The 23,506-nt window shown below is 39.9% G+C and overlaps 1 long non-coding RNA gene across 1 annotated transcript in view; it reads right to left on the minus strand.

The window, feature by feature from the left end:
• Positions 1-23,506, minus strand: part of LOC135281282 (uncharacterized) — a 173,941-nt gene that overhangs the window by 148,846 nt on the left and 1,589 nt on the right. Inside the window, exon 2 of the long non-coding RNA XR_010347977.1 lies at positions 19,362-19,435. This is a non-coding gene — a long non-coding RNA (uncharacterized LOC135281282). The remainder of the gene's footprint in view (positions 1-19,361; positions 19,436-23,506) is intronic.

The raw sequence follows: 23,506 nt of genomic DNA on the forward strand, positions 1-23,506 counted from the left end.
ACTATTTATATTGATGATAACTTATTAATATCAACATATGTCAATATTATCACACACGGGCTTCCATCTCAAAAGATCAGCTGAATAAAGGGCAACTTAATAGTACTAGTAATCTTCAGACAGATGCAGCTTGTTAAGCAAAACCATCTGCAGCAATCTGCTCCAAAGGGTTTTTCTGTTTACTAAAAATATTTTTGAAAATATTTTCACAGAGATAAGGAAAAACAAAGGCCAGACAGCATTAATAATCCCTCTTTCTTTTACAAAACTTTGTTTCATTTAATCTTAATACACGACTAAAGACAACTGTTCAGCCACTGCCAGTACCACTCCCTCTCAGTCTGACCAATGTTAACTCTTTTGCTTCCCTGTGCTTCCTTCCCTACCTGTTTTCCCCTGATTTCCACATAGAAGCCAGTGTCCTGGTGATACCTTAGGTGTTAAGTTTTTCTATTGTTTTGGTGTGCAGCTTTAGCTTCATATTAAGGATCTTTTCTCAGGGTGCTGAAGACAAAACAATCCTATTCTAGCTGGAGACTCAAGCACAATCTCTTCAAACTTCAGGCCCAAAGCATAAACAACATGAGGAGAGTGGGCAAGCAAGCAAGGAGGATGAAACTCCATCATTTGAAGCTATCAATTTGACAGTTAACTCCTGTATGCAAATGGACTGAAATTTATAAAAATGTGAGGTCTCATGACCAAGCTCTTTTGCTCCCATCTTGGAGCCACCCAGGCAGAGCCATGGCTGTGGCTCTGGTACTGCCAGGGTGTGGCCTTTGAAGGCTCTTCAACAAAAATCCACTTCATTCCTCTGAACTCCATCCAGCCTCTGCTCCAGCTCATTAAGCCATCACTGGGAGCACAGGCTGCCTTTCTATTCTGTGTTTGGGACACAGCATGACAAGGTATCTCATCTCTTCTGTGAGGTACAGCACAGGTGTACTAAATAAAAAACTTTGTGAAGTAAAAACAGTGAGAAACTGGCCCAGACCAAACCTATTTCCAATTCAGAGTCCCAGGTGAATGCCAGGTTTCTCTGTTTGTGGAGATCTGGACTATGCTCACACATAAGGAGAAATCCTGAAACATGTGGTACCTAACAATTGCAGGTAGCTCAGCTGAAGCAGCACTTTCAACAGTTTCCAGAGATGGAGAAATCCCATTTTTGTATTGAATTAAGTCATCTCAGTCCCTATATTGATTTACAGTCTCTTAATGATTGGCTTGCTCCTGCTTTGCAGAAGTAATACCTGGACAAGCCTCTGTCTGAAAACTGACATGGCCCTGGTGGTGAGGAACAATCCAAACATGAATCCAAACCCCTGAAGAAATCCTCCCAAGATGCTCAGAGTGAAACCTTTGACTTCCACACACCTACCCAAGTGCTTAAGGCAGAAGGTGAAGGTGGGGATGAAGGCATCAACAATTTAACACTTAAACACACATCGCTAATCTCTGGGGAACTCAAAAATGGTACTCTACCCTAAGAAATGCTGTGTGCATCTTCCAGGCAAGCCCTAATTTAACACTGGCAAAGAGGACACTGATCTCTCACAACCCCAAACTCTTTGGAATGGGAGACCAGTATAATTTTTAAGCAAATAGATTAAGAGCAGAGGGTGACATTACTACAATACTCATTAAAGACTTATTTACTTTTATTCAAGGGCATGCAGACCATGTAATCAAAGAACATGCACTGTTCTAGTGAGGGAACCAAAAATCTTCAATAACCACGGGGTTTTTCCTCTAATTTTTGATATTTAATTTCTGTCCTTGGTTATATTTTACTGTAACTTTGATTTCTCCATTTCTAAAACAGGGATAATGCTCATTACCAAGAAGAGCTTTCACAGTAATTGCTTTGGAGCATCTGGGGAAGAAAGAAAAAAAATAAAAGAGAGAGAGAAGTGCTATTTTTGATAATATTGGCTCAATTTGTCAGTGTTGGCAGATGACTGGAAGTGCACCCACATTAGTGGAGTGGTTTCTTTTTCTTTAATAATGTGTTCATATTTGCCAAATGAAGAGCCTCAGTTTCTTCCAGATGACAGAAAGTCTTAGCAAAATCAATAAGAAATTCCTACATAAAAGAACCTGTGCACCTAGTATCATTTTTTTACATAACTGCTTCATTTCAGAAAGGCACAAGCAGGCTGATAGAAGATCCATACATCAGAATTTATTCATGGCCAAACACTTTTGTTAGTTTTTCAGACATTATTCCAGTTGAGCATTTGAAAGCAGAGCTGAAGGTGTGTTGAGTTTATACATCTACATTTATACATGAGGCCATTTCTCACTGACAAGTTAATGACTGTCCTTTGCCATAAACTTCTTCAAGCTACTGCATGAACAGTCAATATCAGCCAGCGTGAGGAAAAAGCCAAATTACTTGGTGCAGTTTCAGCTAAAATGTATAAACAGTCAGGGTAATTAAAGACATTATTAAAAAGATGGATAATTTAGACGCCTATTCCCTTAATAACTCCCTCTTCTTTGGCCCAGATTAGCCCCTGAAAAGGAAGCTCAAGAATAAGGAAATGAGAAGAAGGAAAAACTGTGGGAGGTCTGCATTTATTTAAAAAAAAAAAAAAAGTTGTGAAGTTTTGAGCTTCAACCCCCCTGGAAGTCAGGATTATTCTTCACTTCTTTCACATGAATCTGCTTTTGCAAGTGGTGTTTTTGCTTCTCCTTCTTTCAATATGGGCATTTTAACACTGTGCTGAGACCATATTGCTGCCATAAGAATGCCCACAGAAGAAAAATGAGTCATAAATTCATTCAAAATCATTTAGCCATGGTTTCTAGAGGGAAAAAAAACAAAACCAAAAAACCCACCCAACTATTTTCTCCAACTATTTGCTATAACAATGAAATACTGACATATTTGTGTTATCAGTTTCATGCTGGTGTTCAAATGAACTATACACAAACAGAAGAATTTAGTTATAAGAACACATATCTGCCACAGAAATTGTCTCCTTTTTAAGAACTTCTCTTGACAGAATGGCATAACATAATACCTCTGAACAATATCTCTTTGCCAGATATAAAAGCTGTGGTAGGTGTGGCTTTATTCAAACAGAAATGAGCAAGCATTAAATATTTTCATTGATCCAGGTAGCCTGTCAAGATCTGAACAAGAACATACTCAAATAAGAATGGCTGAGTGAACAATATCCATAAATAATAAATAATAAAATGAAATTTGCTTGCCATCAAATCACTGTGATTAATTAATATGCCAAAGTTTATCAACAGACAGTTCAGTGGCAGAGTCAGAAAAATGCCTGTGGCAAACACTGGACCCCATTTTGCTCCATAGAAATTGTATTTCATCATGATAATAGCAGAAATTAAGTCACTTCTAAGATTTTTTTCACAAGGTTTAGCTGATATAGTCATCCTGAGACACAAAGGTCAAATCTCTTTTGGAGCCAAACTTTTAGAAGTTAATTGGAGGGTTTTTTCTGACAAACATTAACAAATTAACACACACTGCTGCTACTTTTCACTGGTTGTCAGAGAAATAGCTCTTGGATGTTTCCTTCTTGTGAAGATCATGCATTAAAATTTCTTTTGAGGGAGCAGGAAAATAGAAATAGATCTCAGCAGGAGGGGGAGAGAGGGGCAAAAGAGGAACAGACTCAAGATTTTCTACAGATTCAGTCATGGTGCAGGAATTAAGGCCATGCTGCTGCACTAACATCAAAGATCAAGTTCTGTAGAAGAAAGCCCAGCTGGCTGCTGGCAGTGCCAGAGACACCTGAGCCCTCGGGGCAGCTGGAGCACAGGGGGTGGGTGAGAGCACAGGCCACCAGCTGCTTCAGCATCCCACCAGCCAGCAGAGAGAGACACGGGAACAGCACCTGGAACACCTGCACACCCTGAGGCCATGGGTATTTTTAGCACAGAAAGCAAGGAGTCGCTTCAGAGTACAGACCACTGCACAAAACAAACCAAAAATTGCTTGAGCAGAGCTGTGCATTTGAAGGGACTGTTCCTAAATGGGGACCTCAGGTCTAGAGCTGGCTGGCAGGGGATGTCTGGGAAAGATCTTCAAAACAGAGAGCGCTGTTTTCAGAGAGATCTGTTTTCAGAATTCTCTGCATCTCTTACACCCAAAGCAGCAAAAACACACTGATGAAATTTCTTCCCTGAACTCTGTACTCAAACACTGAATCTTCTATGACTGTAGAAGAATCTGATCTGAAGTTCTGATATTCCTCACATGGTTTGGTACTTGATACACTGTAAATGAGGGTTGCTCCCTCTAAGAATCATTTCTGTATGATGCACCCTGGCACACCAGTCCATTGCTGAGAATACAATTTCAGTGGCATGGACAAATGACCTACATACACTCATTTACTTTTGAAATGGTGCAGGGAATTTTCACCAGCTCAGTTGATCAAGACAGCACCAGCAAATGCATGCAGGTGTCAGTGGGCATGATGGACGCCTCAGGAATACTCTTCCATGTCCCACCTCATTACCTCTCTTCAGGGGCAGCCTGGATCTCTTTCCATGGAGAACTTTTTCCTCAATAAAACAAAGTGGCAATGACTAGATGAGAAAATCCTATTCTAAATGACCACCCATTATTAATTACATCTTACTTGAACATTAAATTCTGATGGCCTTAAAATGGGAGATCAAAATATTACTTATCCCAGCAATTAGGCTTCCTTTCTCTTTAAAAACTTCTTTGCACACACTCACAGCATGGCACAACAAGCACTATGGCAAAGAACAAAACTGAGATGGATCTCATGAGACCCATCAAAATAACCCTTCAGAAGTTTGCAACTACATCACACCAACTCCCCTCACCCACTTTTCTTTGTCACCAAGATCCTTTCCTGGAAAAAGCCTGAATGTGCTTAAATTGATAATTCCTGATACCTTCTGAGAAATAGATAGCCCCACAAGCTTCAGGATAATGCATTATTTTATTCAGCCACAAAACAAATTATTTCATTTGTTACCAGTATTTCTTAAAGGGCTCTTGCACTTCTTAGCCCTTATTTGGCCAGAGGGAAAAAAACAAAAAACAAAAACCAGAAATAATTCAGAAATTGCCCAAGGGAGAATATTAAGAAAAGAATCATTAAAGATATTTTGTTTCATCAGTTAATAAGCTTCATCTTGGCTGTGCTGTGCAAGTTCTTCCCTCAGACTCTCATTAAGAGAAGTTTTTCTTTAGCCTTTACACATTTCCACACGGTGAAAGCTCTCTTGTGCCTCAAGAAGGTGGGAAGGTCTGAGGCTCTTCCCCAGAGCTCCCATGTAGGAGAAAGTTACAGCCAGAAAGCTGGGATAAAGCTCATTCCTATGACTGAAGAATTGCTGAACCAGGGTCATTTTTTAACCCTGGATTGAATTTAAGGACATGAGATACGTACACCACAGTGCAGGAAGAGAAATTCTACCCCTGCCCCTGAAAAGCAGAGGCTCTCATCATCCTTCTCAAGCATTTCTGTGGCAGGCTGAAAACAAGAAGGTTTCAGCATGGATTCCCTCCAACGTGCAGCCTCTGGTGGCTCTGAGGCTGTGCCCAGGGCTACAGAAGGATACAATGGAGAAATCAGAGATGCTGTTAAGGTGCAGAAACCTCTCCAGCTCCACCTTATCCCCAGCAGCAGCACAGAGAGAAGAGCTGCACGAGGTGCAGGAGGCAGGAGCATCCCCCTGCTCCCACCTCAGCTGGAGCTGCACAACCCCCCTTGGTGCAGCCAGCTCTGGGGGCACAGCCCAGCCTGCCCAGACCCCACCACACACAGGTCTGCTACACTAAAAATCCCTACAATTCTGCTGGCACCTTTCTTGGTACCAGAACCTCTGTTGTGGCAATAAAATGGTCAATAAAACCAAATAAATTAAATATAAAGCTGTCCTAATTAACTGGCTTAGTGGGCATAATCTCTTATCTGAGGAATTCCTTGATTTTTTTTTGTTTGGATTGATTCAGGTGTCTCACCTTTTAGGGCTGGAGGCACAGGCTAGCAAAATCTCATGGAAAGGGTTTGGAACAGAAATATTTGGTGAGAAAAAAATTAGTAATTTGATGAGTCTTCCTTACCAGACACAAAAAATAAATATGTCAGGATTATTATTAAATAATTGATAATTTTTAAAAATTATGAAGATATATCAGGCAAAATACAAAATATTCTATCCCAAACCAAAGTTCTTCAGTTTTTACTTTGATTTATTTATGCAGCAGCATTTTTGGGGTATGTAAAATTACAGAGCAACAGTCTTCTGAAATTTGACAAATTTGTCATGTGAACAGATGGGCTGTAAGAACAGAAGCTCTGAACTAGGATTAGGGATGATTTGGTCTCGAAGGATTCCATCTAACTGCTAGTTACAGCTAAAACAGCCAGATATAAACTTAGATTGTTATCCATCTATTATAAATCATTCTGTTCATGACATTATTTGGTCAGAAAAACTACATTTATCTCTCCTTGTAAACTTCCCCCCACTCTTCTGATTCTTTGAAAAATTATGCTGGACATCAGGTAGGGGAATTAATACTGGCTGACCAGAAAAATGAATGCCTTCCCCTCTCAACATGTCAGACATCACACTGAGTTATGTTGCTTAAATCTAATCATAGCGTGCTGCCTTGTACCCTGCTGTTCCACCTGATGCAATAAATCACCAAGTCCTGTTCAAATCAATCCATGCTCGGCTGCAGCATTGCTCCTGTACCCACTGGTGTGTAGCATGTTTAAGAGACCCAGCAGAGAACTCAAGCTGCAGCAGACTGCTCCATTTCATGGGTGTTAGAATAGGATTTAAGGAATAGTAGAAGCCAAAGGATATATTCACATAATTTTATGTATCTAAACACAACCCCTTGGCTTGCAATGTTCTGCTGCTGAACCAGTTCATGACTGCAAGCAGACAAGTGTGAAAGCTTCCCAAGCACTGTGCCTCTGATCTGTGCCACTGGCTTCTTCACCAAGGTTGCTGTACCCCATGTGAAACATGATTGCCTTTATATGCCAGTAACTATTTCCCAGTTTGGTTTTCCAAACGGTTTCTGCTGAAATTAAGATGTCTGATAGATGCACATGTGTGTGTCTGCAGATGTTATTTCAAGACTAGAAATCTCTAAGTACTAGAATGACTTAGGAAAAAAAAAAAAAAAGTTGGTATTTCACACCAAGCCTAACCAATAATTACTTTGGACTGAAGTGTCAAAAAAAAAAAACTAAAAAAAAAAACCCACCCACAAAACCTCTACTAGTCTGTGACCACAGCTTCCATAAATAAATCTCCAAACCCAGGCAAGGTAATAAAATTCTCCTAGCTGGCATTAGCAATTACTAATAAGAAAAATGACTCAAATACTAATCTATTATAGTACTTCATTAATTACATCTTCAACTTGTAGAGCACAATTTGCAGGAAATACTGTGCAGTTATGTACAGTAATTTACACAAAGACTGCTTGTCACAATCCATTTGTTTGGCTCATAATTTTCTCTGCTCTCCCTTAGTCACTCATTAACTGCTATAACAATTTCCAAACATGAATCTACTGTAGCTTTCAAAGAATATTTGCACACCTTGAGGTACACAGACACTGTGAACCAAATGGTCAACGCAAATCAACTTCACCATATGTCAGTGAAAGTGAATTAAACCTAATCCCAGGCTTCCTGCAGCCTGCCATTGAGAATCTTCCTCTAAAAAATTAGTAAACAAAAATCAGTAGGCTAGCCTAATTCACCTTGAGCAGGTGAATGCACTTGCAACCTTAATACACTGACAGGAATTGCTTGACCATAGCTAACAAGGTTACCAAGAGAAGCATTAGGACCAGAAAACATTTTAAAAGTTATCAATAAGACAAATGAAAATATCTACTTCCGCCCTTCATTGATCAAGTTCAACTAACTTTACCAAATTTAAACAGGAATGATGCAAGTTGCAGAAATTTAGTACACCTTCAGATAAGTATCATTGCAAGGAGGTCCTTTCCTTCCTTGCTCACACCTGCTATTTTCCACCTCAGCATTAATACCAGTGTAATGTCACTGACAAGTGTAATTCCCATTTTAATCACACAGGACCCCAACACTGTATTACATGTGGCACTAGAGAGAGCTGAGTGTATTCCCAATTACACCTGAAGATTGACAAAGATGTACTGCTCATTACAAATATACATTACTCATCCAAATCTGTCGTGGGATGATGCATGAGCAATTCCTCAGTAAGCTATGCCAAAACTGTCCCTGTTCAGAGCTCTTGTCTAAATCTAGATTCCATAGCACTCCAGTTTAAAAGCAATGCCAAATCAGTGATGAGATGTGGAACATTATTATTTTAGATAAAAATAAGAGGTTGTCTGGGGATTCTAATTAGTTCAATAAGCTATGAATGAGTATAATCAACTTTAAATATGAAGAATAATTTTGCATTCCCGTTTCACTTATTAAGAAATACCTTCAGTTGTTGCTGAACTGAAAAGTCCTGTTAACTGTAACTAATAAGCCTAGGCTAGTTTTGATGACAATTGAGACCAGATAAACACATTAGAACTTTTTTCTGCATTGGAAGCAGTAAAGCTTTAGCTTCACAGTCTTGCCTCCAGCAATGCTTTACATAACTGCATTTTATAAAATGTCATCAGCTCTTTCAGCGCCTGAGGACCTACCACGAGGGAATGCCACAGTTCTACGTGTGTCACACATATTCTGAACACTTGCCAAAATAATAGGAACATTAATAACCTGACTGCATATGGACCAAGAAGGGTTACATTGTTCTTTCTACCACTTGACCCCAACAAAAGAGTTGGCAGAAAGAACTTAACAAGATTCAAATTTTCAAATGGACCTCAGTTTTGCCTTTGGACATGTGCTGCAGATCTTGCATACACTTGTACTTACAGCTGAATGCCAAGGAATTGTATTGTTCCTTAAAACTAATGTATGAACAAGCACCCTCTTCCTTCTGCCTACATGCCCTACGTGCCTAATTAAGTACTACTATTCAATGAGGAAACTGGTTAAATTCAAGACTTCTATTGCCATCAAAGTGGGCTAAGGTATATTTTACTTGCTAGGCACTTGTATTCTGTAAGATGGTAAAATCCCTGCCACATCCAGGGTCTATGGGACAGATGATCAGGAATTCCCTAATGGCACCAGGTCCCACAGAGCAACTCTAGTGTGGGACTACAGATATCTGATGGAGAAGGAAGACTCGCTCACCATATGATGATCGACAAGTCTCGTCTTTATTCCCGAATCACCGATTATTATACACCTTTTAATTAGCTCATGCATAGTGCAGAATCCCAGCTCACCATTGGCTAATTAGTTATCAGGTATCTACGTGCTGTTTTGGTATAACTACTTATTACTTTCCCAGGCTGTTTGGCTTTACTACCTGTGTCTGTGCATTTCTTCATCCGTGGGCTAAGGACACAGTTTAATTGGAATGGCAACTCCCCTCATTTTCTATCTCGGTCAAATTAATCTCACTGTGAGCTTTAGCTCAGAGCCAGCTTGTTACAAAGCTCTCAACAGATATCCAGCATCAAATTGTTTCTGTCCTAAGCTTCTAGGTTTCTTGTTGTAGAACAGGAGCCTTGGCAGTTGGAATTCCCAGCTCAAAACAGAGCTCTCAGTACTTTTCCCTGTTTGTAAGGTTAGTTTGGCTGCCCTTGCTTGGTTGGGGATATAGCAAATTCTAAAATATCTTAGTCCCTTCAAAACAGATATTATTTTTTCTGTAAGAGGCCTTATCTAACACTTTTGGAGGCTAATTTTATTATAACATTTTGAAGTATTTAGCACAAATTGAAATATAAAATTCAAATTGGAGGAAAGTTTTAACTATAAATTGGAACTTCGGTGAAAATACGTAATGCTTAATTAATAATTGCACCCTGATAACACTGCAGGAGGTCATGCAGGCAAACACAGGTATTACAATTCCCTATTGCCAGTAGAGTGCAGAGGAAAAAGAGAGAACAGGGGAAATTATTTCTGAGAAAGGATCCAGAAAAGCATATTTACATGGCCTTTCATCTCTGGCAGAAAACACAGTGATCTGGGAATTCACCTTAGCAATCTTATCATTAGCTCACAGCCAGCCTAAAATGCACAGCAGACTGCAGAAAAAACACACATACAGCTTGGAGAGAAAAAAACATCTTGTTTCCCTAAGATCTATGTATTGCCAAAGGACAGTGACATTAAAAAAACAGGAGGATGGCCAAGAGCAGCCCCTATAGCAAGTTTATGGCAAGCACTCGCAGGTGTGTGAGCTCTAGAGAAAGCCAGCAAGGAGCATCTGTTGCTTTGATTTTGTATTAGGCACTTTCTACCAAGCCAAATGAATCTGAAAGCCAATGCAAATCACAGCAAGTCCATGGATTTTCTCTTGGAAAAAAAAATAAAAATTGTACCAGGTTAGATAACTCAACCATTTGAGAATAAAACTGAGAAATATGTCAGGGAATAAAATAAAAGGAACTTCTAAATAATGTTCTCCAAATGCAGTTCATTAAACACAGTGAATAAAGAACTTCTACAGTGTTCTATCCAAAGTGCTTCCAAGGCTGCGTGCCTCATGAATCCAGCACACAAATGCATGCAGGGGGCTGCTTATTCTCATCCTAAATTTTTTCTTCCTTTCTTCATGTGACAGAACTGAGCACACAATGTTGAGGCTCAGAAGAATGTTGCTGTATTTAACAATTTTATTTACAAAGCTGCATATCTACTCAGGAGTCAGTAGCAGCAGTCATTGCCTTTCACCTCACGGGGTGCATGTCAAATCATCTCCTATTTCATGTCTCAAACTCATTCAAAAATTGTCTGAAAAACTCTCCAATTTCTTCATACTCCAGATTACTCCCACCAGTGCAAAGAGCACTCATTTCCCACTCAAGGTGGTGGGAAATGACAAATCATTAGTGGTATTCAAGTCAAATATTATAAGCTCTTCCTAAGACCAGATAGGAGAACATCTGGTGAGCAAATGTGCTGCTATTGTGCATTTCCCAGGGCTGGGAGAGACCAGTGAGGACATTTGGTGAGAAGAATGAGTGGTGAAAGCTGCACAGCGTTACAGGGCAGAGAGATCTGCACAAAGGCCAAAAGGCCCTTGGCTACCCAGCTCTGCCAGCCACTCCTGCCAATACTGTTGGATTTTAGAACCCTATCAGAAAACATAATAAAGAGGATTTTCTAAAGGGGAACAGGGAGAGGAGGGGATAAACAGCCCAAGCCTATGGCATGCATAAATTGCCCGAGTCCCACATCTTTAAGTGGTAATAAATACGAAAAAATTCCCGATTAAACTAAAAGTCCAAATTAACTAAATAAGTACTCGTGCCAGAGGACAATATGTCCATTGCCAAAGGCAAAAAAGCAGTTGATGAATGACACAAGTACAGCAGACAAAATATAAATCCCTATTTCCCATTCCCAATCTTTTTAACAAATTAGCCATGTCATCAGAAGCAGAGATACCTGTGCTTCCATCCTGGCTGATCTACATCAAGAGCAGATCATATTAGACACAAGTGAGCAGGACTCAAACTTCACATTAGGTACAGTCAGGAAATTGAAACGTTACTGCTTTTAGGCACCATGTCCTGCCCAGCATTCTCTTTTGCCTACTGATGCCCTTTGCAAAGGATTAGGAGAAATTTTTACCCCTAACATTTGCTTCCATGGCTTTATTATTCTTTTAATTCTCTCTTTTGCTATCACAAGATAGGAACAAAACGTTTTCACTTTGATCATCTTTCCAGACCCTGTGAACCAAATAAAAGCATGAAATAATAGCCAGGTGAAACAATAGGCTGCTCCTTTCAGCTCCAGCCTCTCCTGCAAACCACACACTCCTCAAAAGAAGTTAATCTGCCTTTAAGGAGCAGCATTTTTCTTGTAAAAGAATCAGGTGTGAGTTTATAGCACTGGGTTTCTGTTCTGGATGCCAGTGGCTCTGCATGGTAGAAATAAAAGCCTGAAGCCTTGAGATTGAAATAAAGGCAAGTTGGTAGCAAAGCTTCCCTCAGTTGAGGAATGCAGTCCTCCTCTAGCTGACTTGCTCAAAGCATCAATCAAAACCCTCCCCAATCCCTGTTCTATGTCTGTGGGAGAAACTTTGCAGATTGCCCACTCTGACCCTTTGCACATCACGTTTAAATGTGTACTATAGCCTGTCTTATCCAATAGGAAGATTTGCTTAACTTGAAATATATCCCCCAAGAAAACATTATCCAAAGGAAATTTTATTTTCTTAATTGAAAAAGATAAAAGAGAGCATAGGTGTGTGTGCGCCTCTAACATTTCCTACATCCCCTAGAAGACAAAATGTTACATCCAGGTTAAGTGGATTATAACTTCCAGGCTCCATTTATCTAATGTGCTATGGGAGATAATTCCCCATTCTCCGAATTGTTGTGCAGTAATATAAACTTGGTTTTCAGAAAAAATCCCCCTGATTGCTAAAGCCATTCAAGCTGTCTATGATATCAATGGTACTAATCACATTTCCCTTCCATGGCCCTTCTTCTCTTTTGCCTCTAAAATACAGAGATGCTTCTATATCAACATTAAATGAACTTGCTTGCTGCCTAGAAGCCAAATTAAATGTGCTCTCTTATACTCAGCACTCACAGAATAGGGAGAAATAAGAGAATAAATGAGAGCCATTAATTAAATCTCACAGGGAACCACATTGCTGCAAATGGAAAACAAAACCTATTTTTCCCGTAACTATTATTTTATGCTAAATGCATCATAATTGCTATTCAAGATCAGATTAAGAGCTTGTTTTTCCAACATGCCCTTTCTTTTTATTTGTGATCAGACTGCAGACTGAGTCTGCCTCTTTCTTTTCAAGCCTAGGTGTGAGTTGTCAGAGCCCTGGCTTTGCCTGTGGTGCTGCTGGGGCTGCAGAGCCAGCAGCAGGGCTGAGCAGTGTGCTGGTGGCCGGGGTCATTCTGTGCTCCTCCCAAATTCCTCACCCCATGTTCACCTTCTCAGGATGGAGGAAGGAGGGCAGAACCTTTCTGGTCAAAAACCTGCAGTTTAATTTATTTAATTTTAAGGCTTCCCATCTCTAATTTACAAAGGTTAATTTTGTTCCCATTTCTAATTTACAAAGATGAACTTTGTTTCAAAAAAGTCCATTTTTTTGGTCTCCATTTAGGCTCCTGTCCCAGTGCATTTTCCCTCCCCATAAACTGGTCAAAGAGAACATCCTAAACCTCTTAAAAAACCATCCCTTGTGTGAAACAGCTTTTTTTTCTTTTTTAATGAAGACATAAATCTATAAAGTTCCAAGCACCTCTTCCTGCATTTTGTTATATTACACATATATGAAAACCTTTCTAAGCTTGCAAGTCTTTTATGACATTAATTTCAGCTGGCTGCATAAAACCAAGCACATGACACCCTGGAAAGCACCAGAAACCACAAATTCTGAAACCACAGCTTGTATTTAGAGCTAAACAGATGTTTTTTCAGCTTGCTCTGGGGCAGTGTAATCACTTTTTATAATCAACTCCATCCAAAGCCTGGCATCACTGTGAGCCCACCACTCTCCAGACAGAACCTGCAGCTCTCTGCACCCTGCACAGCAGTGCTTTGCATCTCAGAGCCATTACCAACACACTCCTTCCCCATGGGCATGCTCAACCCTTGCAATACACCTAATCCCTGAAAGGCTCAAGTCAAACTCAAATAAGAAATTTGATCTTTAAATAAGATCTTTATTACAGGGAGGACCCAGGATCTCCACTCGAATTTGAGAGCAGGAAAGTAGCAGAGGCCATGCAATCCTCACACATTGTAATCACAGGGAATTCACAGCCTGGCAGTGCTGTGGCTGTCCTAGCAGCTGCACAGATGTTATTTCTAAACTGCACTTCCCATCTAAGTGAGTAGTTAAGCTGTATGATCCTGTCCTCCACAGCAAATAGGCTTCAAAGCCAAGTTCTAACAGATGACAGCACAAATGAGAGGAAAGAAGATCTTCCACTTAATACAGAGCAGAAAGAGACCTCAGAGTTTTACAGTGACAGTAACTGACAAGTAGAGGACAGCCTGTAACACCTGGAAAATAATACCCAGCAATATGTGATGAGCAAAGGAGCTCAGCACGTGTGCATGGCCCAGCTGAGCCCATCTGAAGGCAGAGCTCTGTTTCTGTCCGCACTCACAGACACCAGAAGCTGCTGACATTGTGCATTCATGTGCACACGGAGGTATGGATGGTACCTAATATGATCCTAAGAGCTTTCTCCATAATTCAAAGTGTTTCTGCCCTCTCACAAGCCAGAGGACAAGATTTCTGGTTTGGTTTGACTTAGGTGTTCCAACCCAGAATTTTCTTCTAACAGCCCGTGATACACTTAAACATGGATTTCTCTAATCCACCCTGAATCCATGTGTATTTGCCTTCACAGCTCTTTACACTAAGTGGTTCCATGATTTTTATTTTGCATTAAATGGAGAAATACTTTTTTTTTCCTTTAAAACTTGTAGTGTTGTTGTCAGTTCAGTTCACCCCTTTTTAGAGGTTTTAGAGGCAGCCATAATTAACACAGATACACAATCCTTTCAAAGACCTATTCAGAATTCTGTTTAGAATCCCTTTATTTTGCCCACACATGAAAGCCACTGCATTTCCTTCATTCCAGTTACACCACCCCTCTTCTCTACTGTTTTGTGAGGTGAGGAGAATCAGCAAAATGTGTTGCATTCCACACACAAACCTACATCTGTATGAATGATTCAAAAAGAAACAGAATGAAACTTGTGTTCAGGTTCACATAATAATTTCTAACACTGTATTTACATTTTACCACTAAGCAGCTCAGGATTGATGTATTCACAGAATTACCAATATTTCAAAATCTCTGTGTGTACAGCTCATCGTCATGCAGGCATTGATGCATTATTCTTTTTCTACCATGCATTACATCTACATTTAGCCCAAGGTTCTAAAGCCAGTGACTCAGTATTGTGAGGTTTACATTATAATAATATCTTGTACTTCAGTTAATGACAGTGAGGCCACTGATTGTCCTAAACAACCCTTTCCTTCTTACAATTACTCTGAAATAAGGAGAGGGTTGGTCATGGCATACAAATAACCTTCCACAGCCATTTTCTCTACAGCTCCACAGAGGAACCTTTAAAGTCTAGCAAAGCAGTGTTCTACATGATAATATCAATTCTAACAATACTCAACTGGCTGAAAAGAAAATCATTCCAGTCAATCACAGCATAAAAAAAAAAAAATCCTATACTCCCTGAGCTCTCTTTTAACCAAATTATGCCAATAATATTTAATTAATATTCTCAAGCCTTTAAACACTGTATAATTTAACAAAAGCAGTGACTTCTCAAAAGTTTGATCTAATTTTTTTTTTAAAAAGAGGATATACAATATAATGGCACCAAATACAAAGGCCAAGTGGGTGTTTGGGGGGTTTTTAATGTGCACAATAGTCTCTCTGCCAGTTGAAAATCAAAGTAACTCTAATAACTTACTGATTTCAGGGATATTTCTACTGAAACCTGTTAGGTTTAACTCTTGTTATGTGATTCCAAGGGATGGCAAGTGTGGTTTCTTAACACCAACTCTTCTCAAAACTAATGGTGCATACAATTTTGCATTTACTCTATGGTAACTCAAACATTCAAAACCATCACCAAAAGGTCACACAAAATGATATTGCAATGCATTCCAGTCTTCCCAGTGAGATAATCATTTAAGCAGTAGTTTTATTTTGGTGGTTATATTACTTATTGTATATTCTCTACTTATATATTTGCATATATTCTGTATTATATTTATTTTATATGTTATTGGGAGCTCATTGCAGTGCAACTCTGGATTCAGTACCCAACTTCTGCATGGGGCAAATCTCCACAGGAGCCAAGATTGGCTGCTCAAGAGTCCAACCCACCTCATCCCAGAGCAGTTTTCCTTTAGTACAAATGGAAGCAGCATCAGGCTAAGGCTACATCATGCAAAATAAAGAAATATGAGCTGGCTGCATCTAAGCACAGGGGTACTGAACATGATGTGGATGCAGAGCCATAAAGTCTAATTAAAGTCTTAAGTGCTTTAAGTCTGATTTACTTTACTAGGATTATTTCATTCTCTTAAAATTCTCTGCATTTTTTATCCTTATAACATTTAATTATAGTTTAAATATTTCTCCAAGCCAAGAAAACTGCCACTTGCATGTTGAAAATGTTGAAACGAGGTGCTCTCAGCAGTTGAAATCTGTTTCTTAAAGCTTTTTCTACACTAAAATTAAAAAAAAAGATCGAACCAGCCCTTTCCCACACAATTCCGGTTTTGACAAATTGGCATTTCTAGATGAAGCATGTTCTTCTAAAACATCCTGTTCAGTTCTATTTAAATACATAAAAAATGTGAGCAGTGAAATTATGTGATGAAGTATATTTTAGCTGGGTCTCAAATCATGAAATATTGAACATGGCTACAGGAGCCTCACTCCAAAGAACCAATCCTGACCCAGCTGCTTCCTGGATTTGTGCGGAGCTAGCAGGCAGAGAAAGCACCTGTGTTGCAAACAAAATAATCTTCGTGTCATTGCTTCTCTCACACAGGTGTTCAGAATATTCAGCTGCTATTCCAAGTAAAACGGGGCAAAACAGTGTTTTAAACTTGGTACTGTGATGCTTGGTGCTGCCCAAATAGAGCCATTTGAGCATGGTATATTCATTTTTACAGATAATTTATATCTTATAATAGGACAATTGGCACTACACTGGTTATTCATTTTTTGGATGTGAATTCTTTCTCCAACAACCAGTACTGGAGGCTGCCATAAAATAATCATATCCATGAAGCTTCACTAAAATAGTGAGCACTGAATAAGCTGAAATTTTAAGTCATAATCATGCTTATTTTTTTTTAGAAATGCATGATAGAAAAGATAATTCAGCTTTTCAAATATTCATAATTTGTTACCCATCATTTAGCTCAATAATCATGTTATGAATTCATTTGTTTTACAAATTCCCTTAATTTTTAATCATATTATTTGACAGTAAGCATAAGAAACTGTATCAGGCCTCTGTACATTGATGAAAAGATCTAAAAATTAATAAAATAAGGAGATGAGAAGTGCAGAGCTTAAATGCACAATTAAAACCTTAATTTAGTGACCTATTATGTGACTAAAATAATGGGAGATTGATAAAAATGTTCACCAAAAAAAGTAAAACAATATTCTTAACCATGTCTCAGACAATGGGCAGTAAATAGACTTGAACACAGTTGTTACAGCAATTTTTTTAAAGTTGTGGTAAAATCTAAATTGTAGCTGCAGTTGAGTAGAGATGAGTCAATGGTTTGAAATCTGAAGTACAAATCTTTTAAAAATCTTAAGACTATGTTAAGTAAATCAATCAACAGGAAGAATTCAAGTCCCATGCTGTTACTGCAGTAATATAACAGGCTATAAACAAGGAATAAAAATCTAAATAGAGAAGACACAATCCCTTCAATTTAACATAGGAAGCATGGAAAATTCACGGAACTTTACTGCAATAAAACTAAATAAATCACTTCTTGGTTGCTTCTAGACAGCTTCTGAACACAGCCCACAGCTGATCTGACCACTTCTCTCAAAATACTCCTCTCCTCTTATTCTGAGTTCAGACAATAGGAAGAAATCCCAGAACATCTACCTTCCTGAAAGATGTTATTGATTTGCAATTGCAAGCAACTGATAAACCATGTGTTTCAGAGGTCATAGCAATAAGGGTTAAATGATACTCAGGACTGGCCTCTGGTTTCAAGGATGAGCTCACAGGAGGAGTCAGATACAAACATATTTCTCATATTTGCTCTTCTTTGCTGTTGATTTCAGTGTAGATAATTAATTTTTTCTAATTACTCAAGCAGCACTGCCTGTGTGAGTGGTCAGGGAAGTTGCATGATATTGTTTCAATCCACTTTTTACAGCACTTAATTATTTTGTTGGGTTTTTTTCCTGCTGTATGTGTGATTGAGATTCAGACTCTGGTGGTAAAGCTACTTATATTGGTGACTGAGGTCAGGCTAAGAAGTAATCTTTACTAAGAGAAGATTCCCTTCACCTAAACCTAATGGTCTGTGATTATTTCCAATTCCTTGATAAGCTAATACCAGTCTAGGCTCCACCAAGAGCCACCCCTCTATAATGCCCATATTATTTACTGTCCATATTATTTGCTGTGACATTTACTGGGTTTATTGTCCATATTATTTACTGCATTAGCTCAATTCCCAAAATAGTGGCAGTTAGGGAGGTACTTCAGCATTCTGCCCTCCCCAGGGATGGACACCTGGCTGTGCTGACTTTGAACTTTGTGGTTTCCCAGGCCTCTTTCTCCATCCCAGTTTAAAGGCTGGGTCTGCAATCTCTTGGCAGATAACAGGGCACCAGGAGGGAGATGCTGCCCCCTGATCTCTCATTTTTAACAAAGCCTCTGACTGACCTGCCCTAAATTGCACTGGCTTTATTAAACAGTTGGAGTCCAGAGTCTCCAAGGAGATATAATCACTGTTTAGGACTGGTTATGCATGCAATGCTGAAATTCATACATCAATTACTTGTATCTCAACTGATCAGGAAATTCACTAGATAAACTACTCATTATTATTATTCTGTTGGCTTTACATTTTATTGTGAATTACCCACTCTGAGGGCAGAGTGCTTGTACCTGGGAGAGAGATCATTGAACCAGTGTAATCTTTACTTGACATGTCAAGAGACTGCAAGGAGTTTACATCAATTCTTCTGGGATATAGGAGTGTATATCTAACTCAGGACAGCGGTTTAAAATTGCCATTAAAAAGGATTCTGTAAAGTGCTTACAGGCCAGGATGAATAAATGCACATTGCAGTCTATGAGAAAGTCAGAGGAGAAAAACAGGCTATAAAATATAACTATGAAAACAATTATATTCATGGATTCAAATATTTGTCTGCATGTCCAATTTACTGATTTTATGAGTTTCTGTACACCTGTAAAATAAGTTTGACCTTGTTCCAACCCTCACATTATAGTAGCTTGTGTTTGATCAATCATCTTTTCATATGAATAATTTACTTCCAGTAATGGCACACTACTCTGAGAAATACAACCAGAGAGGTCTCTTCTGTACTGAAATATCACAACAACTAATGTTTAAAAAGCAAGCTTATTTTTACCTATTATTGTTTACAAAATTAGCGAAATATAACAATATATCTAAATTCAGAATCCTTTCTCAAAACCATTTTCATAGTAAGTGCAAAAATATCTAATGTTTAAGGATTTTCTTAAAGTACTTACATGTATAAATATTCCTGGCACACAGTTGAAAAGAAAAGCTGGGTGAATCAGCAATATTCTAGTTTGCTGGACAGCTAGAAAACAATAAAACACAAAGCCAATTTATTCTAGATCACCCTGATTCAAACAGCACTTGACACAGAATAAAACAGTGAGTTACTTCCCAGTAAGTTCTTTCAACATTTAATTAAGGACAGAGACCAAAATACATAAAAACTAAGAATTAAAACACTTAGGAGACTTCTATCAATAAAAGCAAAATCAATATAGTAATCTTTTAAGATTCTTTAAAGCAAAAAACACTGGAGTTCTTGTTCTTATTCCCACACCTTTTCAAAAATACTGCTAAGGATCAGCAAAACAGCAGATTTCAGTGGGCATTGCCTGAATTTCTCCATTCACCCACTTGTCTGCCTTTCAAAGGAACCACCTCATCGATTGCTTCAGAACCATTGTGCTGTCATTCAGCAAACTACCCAGGCCTTCCTTCAGCCATTCTGCACTAAAATGTTCAAACATGCCCAAAATACACATTTCTGCCTCAGAACACATCAAACATCCTGCCCTTTACAGGTCCAGTGGCACCCAAGAGCATTCAGCAGTGGGCTGAAGAGGAGCAGAGACATCTGTCTGTGCCATTCCCATGCATTCTGCAGCCACTGGAGCAGCAGAGGGGTTTAAAGGTACCTCAGGGCCCTGAGAGCCCTTCAAGGGGTGGTCAGAGCCATCTGCTGAGCTCCACAAGAGCAGGCAGCAAGGTGGAGAATGAATATGAATAAGTGCTTCAGGATAACAATGGCAATGAAACCAACAGTACCACAGTAAATACATAAAACCCCTGCAGTGCTTCATCCAGCCTCTGCAAAAGACAATAGACTTTAAATGAGGTCTGGTATCTAATTGGCACAGCCTGCAGATAGTGCAGGGAAAACACTTCTAAATATATTCATCATTGATTGTATTGGGGGAAAAAATAAGAGATCCAGTAAATTATGACTTTTACACATGGGCTTTTTTTCCCCATCAGTAATGTCCAGCATTCTTAATGTGTTTCTAACTGCAATAATGTATTCCCAATCTCCTCAAGCACAAAATCACCAATTTATTCCTTTGACCTATGACCCCGGAAACACCACGACTGAACAGTTTGGGGACCAGAGGAACAAAGCCCAAGCCCAAAGGCCTCTCCCACAGTCTCTCAAAGAGAACTCCTCAGCTCCATGCACATCCAACCCTCTCCTTCATGGCTCCTTCTCCTCCTCCTCCCCTTCCCTGCCTGCTTCTCCAGAGCAGCACTGCAGCCACCTGAGCTGGCCAGCCTGGTCTCTGTGACTCCAAGGGTACTTCTCATGTTTGTGCTGGCACACACAATGGGCATCTCTCTGTTTTGTCATTCCTGAGGTTTTCCCTGTCCCTGTCACCACATCCTTTCAGTCCTGTCCACCACTGTCTCACTCTGGGGCTCAGCCTCTTCTCCCAGGCACTCAGTGATAGGACAAGAGGTCACAGTCTTGAGCTGTGCCAGGGGAGGTTTAGGTTGGACATTAGGAATATCTTCTTCACAGAGAGGGTGATTGGACATTGAATGGAGTCACCATCCCTGGAGGTGTTTAGAGAAGGACTGGATGTAGCACTCAGTGCCATGGTCTGCCTGACACGGTGTTGTTTGATCACAGGCAGGATTCAATGATCTCAGAGGTCTTTTCCAACCTCACTGATTCTGTGATTCCCTGTGGCCTCCCAAGTCCCAGTCTCTCCTCAGCAGGCTGGCACCCAGCTGGAAAAGGGGGCCTTGTCCCCATTTTTTCCAGGTGGATCCCATCAGGAGGAGACCCCTCCAGGGCTCCTGCCCAGGCCCCTCCAGCCCTGCCACTGACACTCACGGGGACAAACAGTGGGGAACAGACATGAAGCCTCTCGCCAGCCCCCTGGGCCCCACAGAAGCACCTCCACAGCCCCTGGAGCAGTCAGGGCCCTGGGGGCCTCTGCCCCGGCAGCCCTCCCTGCACAGGGGCTGTTGGGGTGCAGCTCAGGGCTCTGCAGACAGACCTGGGGCACTGAGCCCCTTCTGCAGCTGCTGGGGAAGGAGCTGCCTTCCACAAGAGCCAGGCACTGCCACCCTGAGTTTCCATGGATAGATATCTTCCTGTCAGTCCCTGATTCCCTCAGCTCCTGGCTCCTCACCATCACAGCTCCAGCTCCACCTGTGCTCCCCATCCTCAGCCCTCAGCACCCACAGCTCTGATAGACGGAGGTGCCTGTCCCTGGCAGCCCTGCACAGTTCCCAGGGAAATGCAGGGAAAGCTCCTTCTCATTCCCATTATCTCAGCAGTGCCTGCTAGCCTTGGAGAAGCCCTTGACTCAGGCAGGTGGGTGTTGAAGGCCTTGCAAGATCAGCCTCTTCTCATTGGAGAATACTTTTGAAGAGCTCCTGACATCTCCAAGTTCTCATTTGCAGACGAATGTTCATCACTGCGTGGCTGCACTCAGGAGCCCTCCCTAGCCCAGGACAGATCTTTGTCACCAGCTTGAAAAGCCAGCTATTTATCAGTCCAGAGATTTTTATTGATACAAATCCTCTTCTAACATAATTTGTCTGGATCAAATTTTGCCACGTCAATTTGTAAACTTAATTAACTGTGGTCTCAATAAAAGCCAAGATTACTAACATAATGATTAATTAGATCCTTTTAAGTAATGCAATGGTTGAATTAGCTAAATAAAAATAGTGGAGAAACTGGCAAGATAAAACACCACTGATGGATGGAGGTTTGTCCCACAAAAGCAAATGCAAGAAGCATTATGAATTAGCACAATAGAAATAACTACAACATTAATCATTGGAAGCACATAAGTTACACACAGCCCCTTTGCATATAAAAGCCTAGTGATTGCAATGTCTTACTCCAGACAAAAGGGAAGATTTAGCCTCTCCATATGATGTCAGAATGTAAGCATGAAACTTTTAATCTCAAAGAATCAGGTCCTACTAGCCTATATTTCTGAGACGAGCTATTATGTAGATGAAGATAATTCACTTCCCCCCCCATATTTATGTGGGAGTAGCAGACTTTTAAGTAACCAGCATTGCACATCAATACCAATTTATACTGTATTTTTTAAGCTGTTCTGATATCAAGTTATTTTTATCTGAATTCTGAATTCTTATTTATTTATGCATCTTTATAGTATGTTAATATATGAACACACACAAAAACAGCAATTCCAAACATTCTGTTCACCATCAGAAGCTCTGGGACTCAATCCCTGGCCATTACAGCAGGCTCTTCCTTTCAAGAATTTAGCACACCAATGCAGATCTCGGTGAACTCATATCTGACACCAATTTGTCCCCCATTCCTTTCTGAAATTTTAAATAAATTTATTCTACCCTCTTATTGGACAGCATTTTAAAAGCATTGAATATTATTTTGTAGTTATTAGAAGAGTTTCTACTCCTTAGTCAGAATTTCACAGGTGCCTTAGAACTCCAGTTTACAGAAGTCAAAAGTCCGGTTTACTAAATGTTAAATACTTTGGAGTATTTAACCAAGGCATTGTATAGCTTAACATTTATAAACCACACTACAGTAGCAAATTGGTGTGACAGACAACAGTTCTTTAGGTCTGCAAGTAATTGGTAGTAACCAAATGGATTTAGAACTATTCTGTTTCTGCAAAGACCTTGCAGGCATCATTATTCATTTGTCCCTCTTTTCCCTTCCACCCTCTCTTTTCTCAGCTTGGTTACTTTGGACTAAAAACCTTTTTGATACAGGTACAATTAAACAAAGTGTTGACTCCTAGCAAAATAAGACTTCAGACTAGCTTGAGTTTTCTTAACAGCAGGCATAATTCCAATCAGGAGATAAAAACAAGCAACTACTTTCTACAAGCAGGTAAGGCAAGGAATCTCCTTCATAATTTCCTTATTTTCTAGCACCATTTCTCAGACTAGAAAGGTTTAGAAGATGGATATTTCTCATGAGGTTGATCTACAGTGGTGTCTTTGTTGAAGGAAGGTGCAGCTCTTGCTTTTTGTTCTAATCCAACAAAGCCACATGTGAGCCACAGTGGGGTGAAGCTGATTTCAGCTGTTGGGGCTGCTCATTGTCATAAGCATTGCTCTTTTTACTACCCAGTGC

Source organism: Passer domesticus, chromosome 15, assembly GCF_036417665.1.
Source record: "Passer domesticus isolate bPasDom1 chromosome 15, bPasDom1.hap1, whole genome shotgun sequence".
Lineage (NCBI taxonomy): Eukaryota > Metazoa > Chordata > Aves > Passeriformes > Passeridae > Passer > Passer domesticus.